This window comes from Nannobrachium achirus, assembly GCF_963921795.1.
Source record: "Nannobrachium achirus genome assembly, chromosome: 12".
NCBI lineage: Eukaryota > Metazoa > Chordata > Actinopteri > Myctophiformes > Myctophidae > Nannobrachium > Nannobrachium achirus.
Genome location: NC_137832.1, coordinates 2,078,199 through 2,091,625, shown reverse-complemented (window position 1 = coordinate 2,091,625; position 13,427 = coordinate 2,078,199).

Sequence of the window (13,427 nt, the reverse complement as noted above, 5' to 3'; positions counted from 1 at the left end):
GGAGTCTATTCATTCCAATGGGAGAGTGAACATTATTCAGCCTCATGTTCACTGAACTAAATATTGGATCGTCAAACGCCACACAATATTCCCAACATTTTCAAAATGGCTTTTTTCAGAGAGACACGTCAATAGAAAATCACCTTTATTATCGACTTTTGCAGGGCGCCTGCTGGCCTTGTGGTCCTGGCGCAAACCACATAGGCTCTGATGCCTGACAGCGTGCAGAGGGTTCGAATCATGAAAAAAACGTTGAACTTGTAACCACTCAGGTCCGAAGACTAGCAATACTATTCGTTAAAAAGGGAAAGCAGGAGGCTAAATGGAACAATGCGCTGTAACCTACTGCTAACACACAGGGGAAGCTAGCGACGTGTGGGCTGCGCGCTGAAGCCTCGCGAACGGAGAGACGATGGGGCGATGTCGCCGGAGTCTCTCTGGAAGCTGGAGGAGTCCGTAGAATCCTCCATCGAGCTAACAGGCTAACCCGCATGCTGGTGTGTCTGATGCTCCTTGTGTATCCTGGGGAAACCTTTCAGTGACCACCGGCAAGCTCTGGGGCCTTTCTGCAAGTGAGCTACAGCTAAGACAGGCGCTCGTGATGGGCTAACCCCGGGCCTTGTTTCGACGTGAGAGGACTCCTCTGTCGGCTAAATGTTGCGCCATACACGAGAAGTGAAAACACTTTTGTAAAAAACTGGTTGTGGAGACTAGTTTTGCAAAAGAAAGAAAACCTTGTGGTTCCAACTCAGCTAACTAGGCCTTGGGAACTCTCTGTAACAATAATTTTTTTATAATTTTTTCCCCCACAGAAACAGACACAGTTGTTGTGATTCAGTGGCAAAAAGAATTTTGGCAATCGGACAAATGGTTCCAGAGATAGAGCTGTTTGAATGAAAAAAAGTGTCCATCCACTAGAATGGACACACATGAACACACATTTTCTCAATCAGCTAAACGAGGGAGCGAACACAAAAAACAGAGAAAAGCATCTCTCTGATCTCAGGTCATTTTGACATCTTTAGGAAAAAAAAAATGTTTTTTTTTTTTTTTTTTTTTTTTTCTATGTAAAAAACACAAAAACCGTCATAAGCCGTCATTGGCACACAGGGCTATTGGAAAAAAAACGTCATAAGCAGTCATTGGCACAGAATGAGTTAAGGTACACAGAATCAGAGGCCTGCTCTGCCGGAAACATTGCGAAAAAAGGTTATAGCCATTTATATTCACTGTCCCATCGACTTCACTATACAGGAAAAAACACACCAAAATAAATATGCTTTAAGTAGCATGTGAGGGGTCAAACTAGGGGTTCTTCATGGTTCTGAATCCATTGCAAGCATTTGTTTTGCATGAAAAACATTCCTTGGGCTGGAAAACGGACCAACACATTTTTGAGAGGCTGAAATCTAGCCCAAGGAATGTTTTTCATGCAAAACAAATGCTTGCAGTGGATTCAGAATCATCAAGAACCCCTAGAAACTTTTTTTGGCAATGTTTCCGTCAGAGCAGGCCTCTCATTCTGTGTACCTTATTGACCAAATTAATAAAAAAAACAAAAATAAAAAGTATGTCATGACGTCACAGGTCCTCTCAAATTTTGGGCCTGTGGCTCCCTGCTATCAGTACTAGAGGTCCTGGTAGGTGTGTGTGTGTGTGTGTGTGTGTGTGTGTGTGTGTGTGTGTGTGCGTGCGTGCGTGCGTGCGTGCGTGCGGGCGGGCGGGCGTGCGTGCGTGTAAACACAATTTACAAAAAAAAAATTGTTTCATCATAATAAACACAATGTTTAATTATTTCAAAATTTTCATTGATGTCAAATATGGGACAGTTGTGTACCGTAGGCTACAGTATTTAATTAACCATTATTGTGTTAATAGTTATAGTTAGTGTTTCTGTACCTTGTTTTACTGGTGGGTTCTTATAGGCAGTCCGGGCGTTGACCAGGTTGACTTTGCAGGCCTCCATCTCAGCCAAAGCATTTTCATAAGCTGATGGCACGGACATATGATCTACAAATGGAGGCTGAGGCTCCACCACCTTCCCTTTGTTGAAGTCTACGTAGACCACCACTTCACCATCCAGTGCTGCCATGAACTCTTTATAGGAGTCTTTAGCTGTGTCTGAACAGCCAGCGACATTAATCTCCTCATGGAACTCTGGAAATAAAACAAACATTGCATTACATTCAGCAACAAACTTATTTAAAGTAACAGTGACATCCTCATCATCATGTTAACCATGCATGTCTAAAGTTGAATATAAAGTGAAATGTTGGATATTAAAAGTAGCTTTTATTCACACTGAATTTCTGAAATATGTGTACATGTTTTTATAATATCATGAAAATAATTAAAATAGAATGATTTATATTATGTTGTCAAAAACAACAGTTACTAACATCTGTGTGTGTGTGTGTGTGTGTGTGTGTGTGTGTGTGTGTGTGTGTGTGTGTGTGTGTGCGTGTGTGTGCGTGTGCGTGCGTGCGTGCGTGCGTGCGTGCGTGTGTGTGTGTCTGTCTGTCTGTCTGTCTGTCTGTCTGTGTCTGTCTGTCTGTGGGTGTGTGAATAACGACTTAATGACATATGAATAATGTATATTTTAAATGTTATAACTATGGGATATATTATAATGTTATATTATATTATATAACCCTAGACATATGCATGACATTATATATGAATGTAGCCTATATTTTATATAGTAACATAAATAATATACTTACTTCCTGGGATGGCTTTGACATGAAGTACAGAGGAGAGGATGAGGAGGGTGGCTGTAATCTTCATCATCGCTGATCAAAACTCAACTGAATTTAATAGATGACAATAAACTGATGATAATAAACTGATGTTTACCTCAAGAGACGTTGTGGAGTCTGAAAGAGAAAGAAGGAGGATTTGTTCTGTAGTTTAGATGAATCAGCCAATCAGATTAAAGATGTGGTGTTACATCATCTGTTTCCAAGAAGACCATGTTCAGGATTATTGCACATAATACACTATATAGCTGCTGCTTATGCACCTTATGTACCTTATGCACCTTATGAACATACTGGAGTAATGTATAGCTTGGTCAGAAGCTTGGCACCTTTTTTATCACTTACATTTTGTATTAAAGACTTAAGACACACAAAAAACAACAAATCAAATTAAAAGCCTGACACCTTTTTATTTATTATTAACAATTAATTATTATCTAGCGTTCTCTTTCACTGGTGTGTGACTGTGTGCACTGCAGCAGTTACACTGTGCACTACTTACTCTCTGATAAAACAAACCCAGAAGAAGTCAAGAACACACACCACTAGAAAGTAATAAATCCTCCTCCAGCCATTGTTTGGAATGATCTACATGTGTGTCCTCACAGCAGAATGATCTATGACATAGGACATAGATTCTGTCCTCTATATCCACAGAATTCCACACATTAGCTGGTACTGGCTTGGAAAGAACATCAGGTATTGGTAATTGTCTGCTTGCTGTGTAGGGTTACCAACCGTCCCGTATAAGACAAAATTGTCCCGTTTTTGTAAACTAAAAGAACGGATACGGGACATAGGCCTACTTTGTGTTGTATTTTGAAGAACAGGGAATCAGTATGAATGACAGGGTGATTTACTATTTGAGAAATGACAGTGATTCTGCTGTCCTGCTCCTACTTTGGTAAGACATCATTATGCTATAAAAACAAAAATAACATAGGCCTACAAACTAATCAGGTAGTAAAGCTAGTCTATGAAAGCCAGATTTATTGATTTGTTTGGTCAAATAATCCCAGACGTCACGTCCGGTGCCGACGCTGACCCGCGAAGCTGAACAAACGCTGAGATTAAAAAGTTAAAATTGCGAGTTTATAGGAGTTTAAACAGGGTAAAAAGTTTACCTACGCTGAGTTTAACTCAAGTGCGCTCTATACCTTGGAACTGAACCTGAAGGAGTGAAGGAGTAAGAAGATATTACGTCTGAACGTATTGGCTACAAACACACAGGCTGCCCCAGTGAACGGTGAATGGTGGCGAATGATAAGTTCAAGTTTACGGAGCAGGACGGCAGATACAGCCGATATGACGAACGCACAGATAATGGACCAGCTTAATAAAATGAACGCTAAAATGGATGACCTGAAGAGCAGCTTTGACAAAAAGCTCAGCAGTAAGGTTGACGGTTTGGAGAAGACCATGAAAGAAAACCACAAGTTATTGATGGGTGAAATGGAAAGATGCCGAAAAGAGATGAAAGAAGGGCTCGATTTGGAGGTAGGCCGGCTGCAGGCGCGCCTGGAGGGTTTGGAGATGAAGTTAAACGGCGGGTCGCCGGCGGCTGCGCCGCGTTTCGACTCAGAAGTATCACTGATAATATACGGCCTGCAGCAAGAAGAGGACGAGGACATACTGGAAAAGATTAATCTGATGTTCACCGAGGGACTGGGAAGTGAGATTGTGGCTAAAGACGCGGAGAGGATGAAAAGGAGAGGCGACGCGCCCGCTGTGGTTAAGGTGGAATGTACCTCGAGAGAGGAGAAAATCTCAATCTTGAGAATGAAACAAAAGCTGCGAGAAAAACCTGCATACGAAAGAGTGTACGTGAAATCTGCCAAATCCCACACGGAGCGCCTTATTGAAATAAACTTTAAAACCATTCTGAAAGAAATACCGCAAGGAAAAGACTACTTCATCACGGGGAACGGACGGCTCGTAAGACGAGAGGACACATCTGCGACGGAGAGGAGGAGTAGGAGACGGGAGGAAGAGGGGAGGAAGAGATGGGAGCAGAGGAGACCACCAAGGGAGGACACGGAGGAGCAGTTGGAGGAGGACCAGTGAAATGTGGCAAGTACAGAGTTACGAGAATCAATATCACTTGCACACTGGAACGTAAATGGCTGGACAGATAATAACCATGAACTCAGAACCGTTATTCTACAATCACTAGATGCAGACATTATTTCTGTGAATGAAACCCACCTAAGAGGAGAAGGCATTATTGACATTGAGGGATACATATGGTTTGGAAACAATAGAATAACACACGTGAGAGCACCGAGAGCGTCGGGGGGAGTGGGGATTTTTGTGAAATCATGTTTATTTGCAAAATATATAATTGAAATAATTGACAAAGGTATGGATGGAATTATTGGGTTATCTTTTAAGCATAGGAATTCGGAATATTCTTTTGTTATATTCTCATGTTACTTACCTCCAGAATTATCTCCATGGGGCAAAGACGCAACTTCCTTTACTTGTCATTTGTTAAGTCAAGTTTATTTATGCTCAGAGATGGATGCCATTTATATATGTGGAGATTTAAATGCGAGAATAGGAGGATTAAATGATTTCATTCCAGATATTGACAGTATTCCACCCCGAGTTGCTTTAGATGATTTTGTGAATAAGCATGGAGAAACGTTGCTTGAATTCTTAAGAGACTCAAAAATGTGTGTAGTCAATGGTAGGATCTGCCCTCTGGGGGATAACTTTACATCAGTGTCCTCAAAGGGCAAAGCAACTGTGGATTACATTATCACCCCTTTTGACTGTCTGATGAATTGTTTTGAGTTTAAAGTTTTATTGGCAAATGAGATGGTGGATAATACTGGGTGTTATGATTTAATAGGAGATCGTTGTCGAGTGCCAGACCATTCTCTGTTGTTTATGAAATTTTATGTTGATCTTGTAGAATCTACATCTGATAATGTTGCATCTTCAACACGACCTACAAAAAAACGGGTTAGGAGAAATATCCCTGAGGCCTTCCTTAGTTCCAATATGGCTCAAGTAGCAATGGGGAATTTAATTAGTAATTTATACGTTTCGGCCCAAAAGCAAGATGAATTGGATAAGTGGTATGATGAATTATGTAAATTAATTCATTCAGAATTAAGGAAGGATACTGGGAAAAGGGAGGGACCTTATAAGCCATATAAATCACATAAGCCATATTGGAACCAAGAATTAGGGACCTTATGGTCTGAAATGCGTAAGGCTGAACAATTATATTTACAGTCTAATGGCAAAGACCAGAGAATCCAATCTAGAAATGAATTTAAAAGTAAACAACATTTATTTGACAAGAAGCTCAGATTATATAAAAGAAGGTACCAGAGAGGCCTCTCATTAAATTTAGAACAGACTCAATCCAACAATCCTCAGTGTTTTTGGAGTGAAATTAACAAGCTAGGCCCCAAACGTCTTAGGAAGATTCCTATGGAAGTTTGGAAAGAGCAAGCATTAACTTCAGATATAGAAACTGTTCTTGGGGAATGGGAGAAGGGATTCTCTGGGCTTTTCTCAAGAAATAACATAGGTTTTGATGAGAGCTTTTATGCCGATATATCCTCACAGAAGAGAAACTTGGAGGAACAAAACAGTGACAATGATCTGAACAGAGAGCTGAGTAGGGAGGAGGTTCAACAAGCAATTGACATGGCTAAAAGAGAAAAAGCCCTGGGTATTGAAGAATTGTACAACGAGGTGCTCAAGTCACCTAAATTGTTTGAGGTCTTATATGGTTTATTTAAATGTTGTTTTAACTCTGGTATTCTGCCTTCCATCTGGCTTAAATCTGTTATAAACCCAATCCCTAAAAACTCTAAAGATGATCCAAGGGTGCCATTAAATTACAGAGGCATTAGCCTACTTAGCACAGTATATAAATTGTACTCATCTATTTTAAACCGTAGGTTAATGGCGTTCTTGGAACACAATAACCTTTTAGAAGATGAACAAAATGGTTTCCGAAAGAATAGGGCATGTATAGATCATATACACACAGTAAGTACAATAATTAGAAATAGAATCCAGGAAAATAGATCAACTTTTGCATGTTTTATTGATTTCCAAAAAGCTTTTGATTTTGTGGACAGAGAACTTCTTTTATTTAGACTCCTTACATTAGGAATTAATGGAAATTTTTATTCTGCCATCCAGTCTATTTATAAGGCACCTGTGGCCTGTGTCAAACTAAATGACCATTATACATCATGGTTCCCCACACCATCAGGAGTTAAGCAAGGCGATTCCCTTTCCCCAACTCTTTTCGCTATTTTTATTAACGACTTGGCAAAAGAAATAAAACAGCTGGGAGTGGGAATAACATGTGGGGAAACAAGGGTGAGCCTTCTGCTTTATGCAGACGATTTAATATTCATGGCAGAAAATGAAGAGGACTTGCAAAAAATGTTAACTTGTGCTGATGGATGGTGTAAGAGATGGCGCCTATTGATTAATCCAAAAAAGACAGAGGTAATGGAATTTCGAAAACCAGGTAAGAAAAGAAGTGAATGTCAATTTAACTTTGGCAGTAACAAACTTCAATTCACAAACAAGTACAAATACCTTGGGCTTATTTTTGATGAACATATGTCATTTTTACATGGCACATCAGTGCTGGCAGACTCGGCAAGCAGAGCATTAGGAGGTATCATTGGAAAAACCAAAATTTTAAAATATATGGGATATGCTACATATACTCAGTTATATCAGTCCTGTGTCTGTCCTATTATGGATTACTCCTCTGGAGTTTGGGGATTCACTGATTTTAACAAAAGTGTAGGTGTGCACAATAGGGCTATTAGATATTTTCTGGGAGTCCATAAATTTGCCCCTATAGCTGCTGTTAATGGTGATATGGGATGGGTACCGTGTGAGGTTAGGTGGAAGATTAATGTGGTACAATTGTGGAACAGATTGCTGGACCTGCCAGATGATAGAGTGGCAAGTAGGATTTTCAGGTGGGATATTTTAACAGGAGGCTATTGGGCACAGGAAATGTTTGATCTCCTCCAAGATTATGGACTTGAACATCTGTACATCCACAGGCAGAGGGTGAATGTGGGGATGTTCAAGGAACTGGCCATGATAAAATATAGAGGTAAATGGTTGGAAGAAATAAACGCCAAACCTAAGTTACGTACATGTCAGTTTAAATCGGTGTACGAGTGTGAAAAATATGTTGCCTATGATCTATCAAAGAGCCAGCGATCTCTGTGCGCACAGTTTCGTTCTGGAATATTGCCACTACTACACATTGAAACAGGGCGATATACAGGAACAGAAATAGACCAAAGACTTTGTGGATATTGTGAACTGGGTGAAGTGGAGAATGAAACTCACTTTTTATTGTACTGCCCTTTTTATCATGACTTAAGAAAAACACTCTTTGATAAAGTACATGTAGATATATTTCTGGATAGTGATTTAGTTAAGTATTTATTTGATAACCATACATTTGCAATCTCCAATTTCATACATAAAGCCTGGAATAGAAGAAGACATGCAACTTACACATATTAGACAGTGGCACTGTGATGGATCATACCAACCTATTACTCAAGTCTGTTTCTTGTCCTGTTTCTGTGTTCTGGTTCATTCTGTCTTTGTGCCTCTCTCTCTCTCTCTCTCTTGCCCTCCACTCTCGTTCAGAACAACAATTGATGTACTCTTGATCTTAATTATGCAGTATTACTTTATTTTGTTTATTTGTTTTTGTGTCAGCTTGTTGGCACTGGGAAAAGGAAAAAAAAAAAAAAGGTATGTGAAAAAGAAAATGTTATGTAATTGTGTCTGAATAATCCCGTAAGGGATGGGCTGCGAAAGGCAGCCAGACACGGAAATAAAATTATTCATTCATTCATTCATTCATTCATTCATTCCCAGTTCAAAGCCATCCAGGCCCTGGTGAGAATCCTTCAGTGAAATGACCAGAAGGTCTCAGCCTACAACCCTGCTCTGATGGGGTTAAATGACACAAGACACTGTGTGTGTGTGTGTGTGTGTGTGTGTGTGTGTGTGTGTGTGTGTGTGCGTGCGTGCGTGTGCGTGTGCGTGTGCGTGTGTGCGTGTGCGTATGCGTGGTTGAACACATGCATTGTTTTTCACAATTTCTAAGACGTATTTATTGAAATGTTTTTTCTCTTTCAGAACATTTATCAAAACTTTAAACACAAAACCAAACCTTCAAGCTACATAAAAAAAAAAAAAACAGATTCAGCAGCCAATCAGAATTATTCTTTTATTAAACATCACCAGTTACCAGGGAGACATGTTGATCAACCTGACAGACAGACTGTATTTATTTATTTATTGTTTGTTGTATTTGACTCTTGTTGGTGACGTAATGTAAACATGTTTATCATGACAATAAGACAATGTAAACATGTTTATCATGATAAGACAATGTAACAATCATGTTTATAAAGACAATAAGACAACGTAAACATGTTTATCATGACAATTAGCCTTATTCACGGCCCGCCCACTCAGCATCCCCTGGGTGCTGAAGTCACATTTTGAAGGGGAAAATTCTACTGTAGCCTATAGAGTTAACACAGAAATCGCAAATTTAATGCAATTTCCGAATAGTAAAGTATAAAATACGGCTAGCATGAACAAGAACACAAGATAGTAAATGGCACAAAGCATTATAATTTACTTTACCGTTCGAAATAATTACTTGTTGGCTTTAAGTCCAGCTATTTCTGTTATAGTTTCCCCTTCTAAATTGATGTCAGCACCCGGGGGATGCTGAGAAATCTGCTGAGTGGGCGGGCCATGAATAAGGCTTATAAGACAGAATGTAAACATGTTTATCATGACAATAAGACAATGTAAACATGTTTAGCATGACAATAAGACAATGTAAACATGTTTATCATAACAATAAGACAATTTTACTGATTTAACAGTCTAGATCAGGGGTTTTCAGCATTTTTTAGACCAAGGACCTTTAGCTGAGAGAGAGAAAGCAGGGACCCCTTAGCTGAGAGAGAGATAAAGCAGGGACCCCTTAGCTGAGAGAGAGATGAAGCAGGGACCCCTTAGCTGAGAGAGAGATGAAGCAGGGACCTCTTAGCTGAGAGAGAGATGAAGCAGGGACCCCCACTACATATTGTATAATGAGAGATGAAGCAGGGACCCCAACTACATATTGTATAGATGAGAGATGAAGCAGGGACCCCCACTACATATTGTATAGATGAGAGATGAAGCAGGAACCCCCGATACATATTGTATAGATGAGAGATGAAGCAGGGACCCCCAATACATATTGTACAAAATCATGTTGCAGATTTCACAGAAAGATTTATAGACTTGTTTGACAGAACTGTCAGTGTTTTGTTAATTAATGATTTTAATTAGTATGATGGATCAGACATTTAACCATTGAATCAATACTTGGACCTTTGGCCCTGACCTTGGTTCACTATTTTCTTTCTCTACACTAAACCGAAAATAGCAGATCTACAAACTATAGATCTACAAGCTCAAGCTGGTAAAATGCTGTTCATGTTCATTAAACATTAATCCAAGCCTCATTACATCTGACTGCTGAAACCATCATGTCTTTAAAACACTCTGGTCATGTGATCTAAGTGTCACTAAGTAGCGACCTATGGGTCAATACCATTTTAACTACCTCTATACTAGTCTGGATCAATACCATTTTAACTACCTCTATACTAGTCTGGATCAATACCATTTTAACTACCTCTATACTAGTCTGGATCAATACCATTTTGGATCAATACCATTTTAACTACCTCTATACTAGTCTGGATCAATACCATTTTAACTATCTCTATACTAGTCTGGATCAATACCATTTTAACTACCTCTATACTAGTCTGGATCAATACCATTTTAACTACCTCTATACTAGTCTGGATCAATACCATTTTAACTACCTCTATATACTAGTCTGGATCAATACCATTGTAACTATCTCTATACTAGTCTGGATCAATACCATTTTAACTACCTCTATACTAGTCTGGATCATTACCATTTTAACTACCTCTATACTAGTCAAGATCAATACCATTTTAACTACCTCTATACTAGTTTGGGATTAATACCATTTCAACTACCTCTATACTAGTCTGGATGAATGCCATTTTAACTATCTCTATACTAGTCTGGATCAATGCCATTTTAACTACCTCTATACTAGTCTGGATCAATACCATTTTAACTACCTCTATACTAGTCTGGATCAATACCATTTTAACTACCTCTATACTAGTCTGGATCAATGCCATTTTAACTACCTCTATACTAGTCTGGGATCAATACCATTTTAACTATCTCTATACTAGTTTGGGATCAATACCATTTTAACTATATACTAGTTTGGGATCAATGCCATTTTCTGATCCGGTCTGGAGCAGAAATAACTTAAACTTTAGGTATAATAATGGTTTGTTATGTCCATCTGTTATTAGTGTGGTTGCCTAAGGGAAAACACATAAAAGTTCTGAGGCTGGACTCACACATATGCGTGAAACATCTTCTACGGCGCACCCAGTGGCCATTCTCAGACGATACGGAGAAGATGTTTCACGCAAATGTCTGTACGGCGCCTTAGTGTTACGTCCTAGAATAGATAAACAATCCAGACTATTTACTTGTCCTTAAATAGGTCAAGGTTCACACGACATGGCTATCTAGAATGCCAGTCTCGCAATTTCCCAGAATTGAATTCTTTCTATAGTTCTAACTCCTAGCCTAGCGAGACTAAAGTCATTGATTTGCATTATTTGGGGAACAGAAGAACCGGAACAATATTGTTTTTCTTCCTTTTTTTAGAAACTGGATCTCACGGCATCAGCTAACTACTGCAGTACATCGTTGTTGTTATATTCTAACTTTGTTGAGTGTGTTTCTTTTTTTTGTACATTAACGCTCTACTTGTTCATACTACAGTGTCACAGGTAGCAGATCTTCAAGCTGGAAGCATGGCATGAAGCCACACATTTTATGCTGTAGATCTACTGTTGCTGCTTTTGCATTAGAAAGGTGAACAGTAGCAGGTTTGGACATCTGACAGAGTGACCTCTGACCTCTGGCTTCAGGGCAGCTGGTGTCTTATTGTCAGGATGAGAAAGTAGAGAGAGAGAGAGAGAGAGAGAGAGAGAGAGAGAGAGAGAGAGAGAGAGAGAGAGAGAGAGAGGTAGACACCCACTGAGAGACAACTGTGTAGTCTACTGAAAGGTTTCTCAAAGTGGGTGTCGTAGCACCCTAGGGTGCCATGATGCCAGTCCAGGGGTGACTCTTTGATAATATTTGGAATTCAATTTTGAATTTCACTTCCTTTAGTTTAGTTTAGTTCAGTTCAGTTCAGTTTAGTTTAGTTTAGTTTAGTTTAGTTTAGTTTAGTTTTATTAGCACATTGTTATAAAAAATAGAACAATACATATCATGGAAACACAATACTGTGAGAGGAAGAAGACTTCCTCTCACAGTATTGTCATGCAGGCTGGAATCCTTTCCTTAGAGGAAAAGGTTATTGATTAAACTGATTAAAAGAAAAATACAAAATAATACAAGTTATCTAGGAGAGCAGCTGTGCAATAAAGAAATAAAAACAAAGAGAATAAAAACACATTAGGTAATTCGGTTAGCCCTTATTATTTATCTTTCTTTTTTTTTTTTTTATGATTGGTACTTTATTAAGTTTTCCTTTTTTTTAACAAGACAATAATGACAATACAACATACAAACATACACATACAAAAAATAAAAATACAAAAATACAATATAAACAGTTTTCAAGCGCGCACAGGAACAACGGACATCCACAGTCAAACCCCCTATAAAAATGTTATTGTTCACGTTCACCAGTGAGTACAGGCTCGCTCACGAGCCGGGAACGCCGCCCAGTCCCAAGTCCTGCAGCAGGTAGTGACCCCACTTCAAATCGTATTTGTCCGTATTGTTAAGCAACCTGTAAGACAACCTCTCATAGGCCGCGACTTGACCTAAGGCTGCACTCCATTGTGATAGAGCAGGAACTGTTGGATTTTTCCACTCTTTGACCAGGAGCCTCCTGCCTAGCATGATAGCAGTCTGAATCCATTCGGCCAAACAGGGGGCAAAGGCGGACAGTATATTGGGGTCTCCTAAAATGAACAAGCTAGGATTGAAAGGGATGATCAGGCCTGTTATCCGCTGCAGTCTCTCGTGAATGCCCCCCCAATAGTCTTGGACTTTAGAGCAGCTCCAAAGCATGTGTACCAGCGTACCGTCTCCGTCTTTGCATCTCCAACATTCAGAGTTTTCAGTGAGGCCCACCCTAAATAGTCTTGAGGGAGTCCAGTAAATCCTATTAATTATTTTAAATTGAATCAATCTAGTACGTAGTTCTCTCGACATTTTCCTGATATTCCCCAGAATTCTGACCCATTCCCTGTCCGAGATTGTCACCCCCAGATCCCTTTCCCACGGGATCTTGATTGCGTGCATAGTAGTATCGGATGCTTCACGAAGCATGACATAATATGCCGACGCTTCATGGCCAATCCCGAAAGTTTTTAATAGAATTTCTACTGTATCGGATTTGGGGGGGGGGGATGTAAAGGAGCCGAATGTTTTTCCCAATAAATGTCTTAATTGGAAAAATCTCCATTGATGATTCTGTGGTATACCGAATTC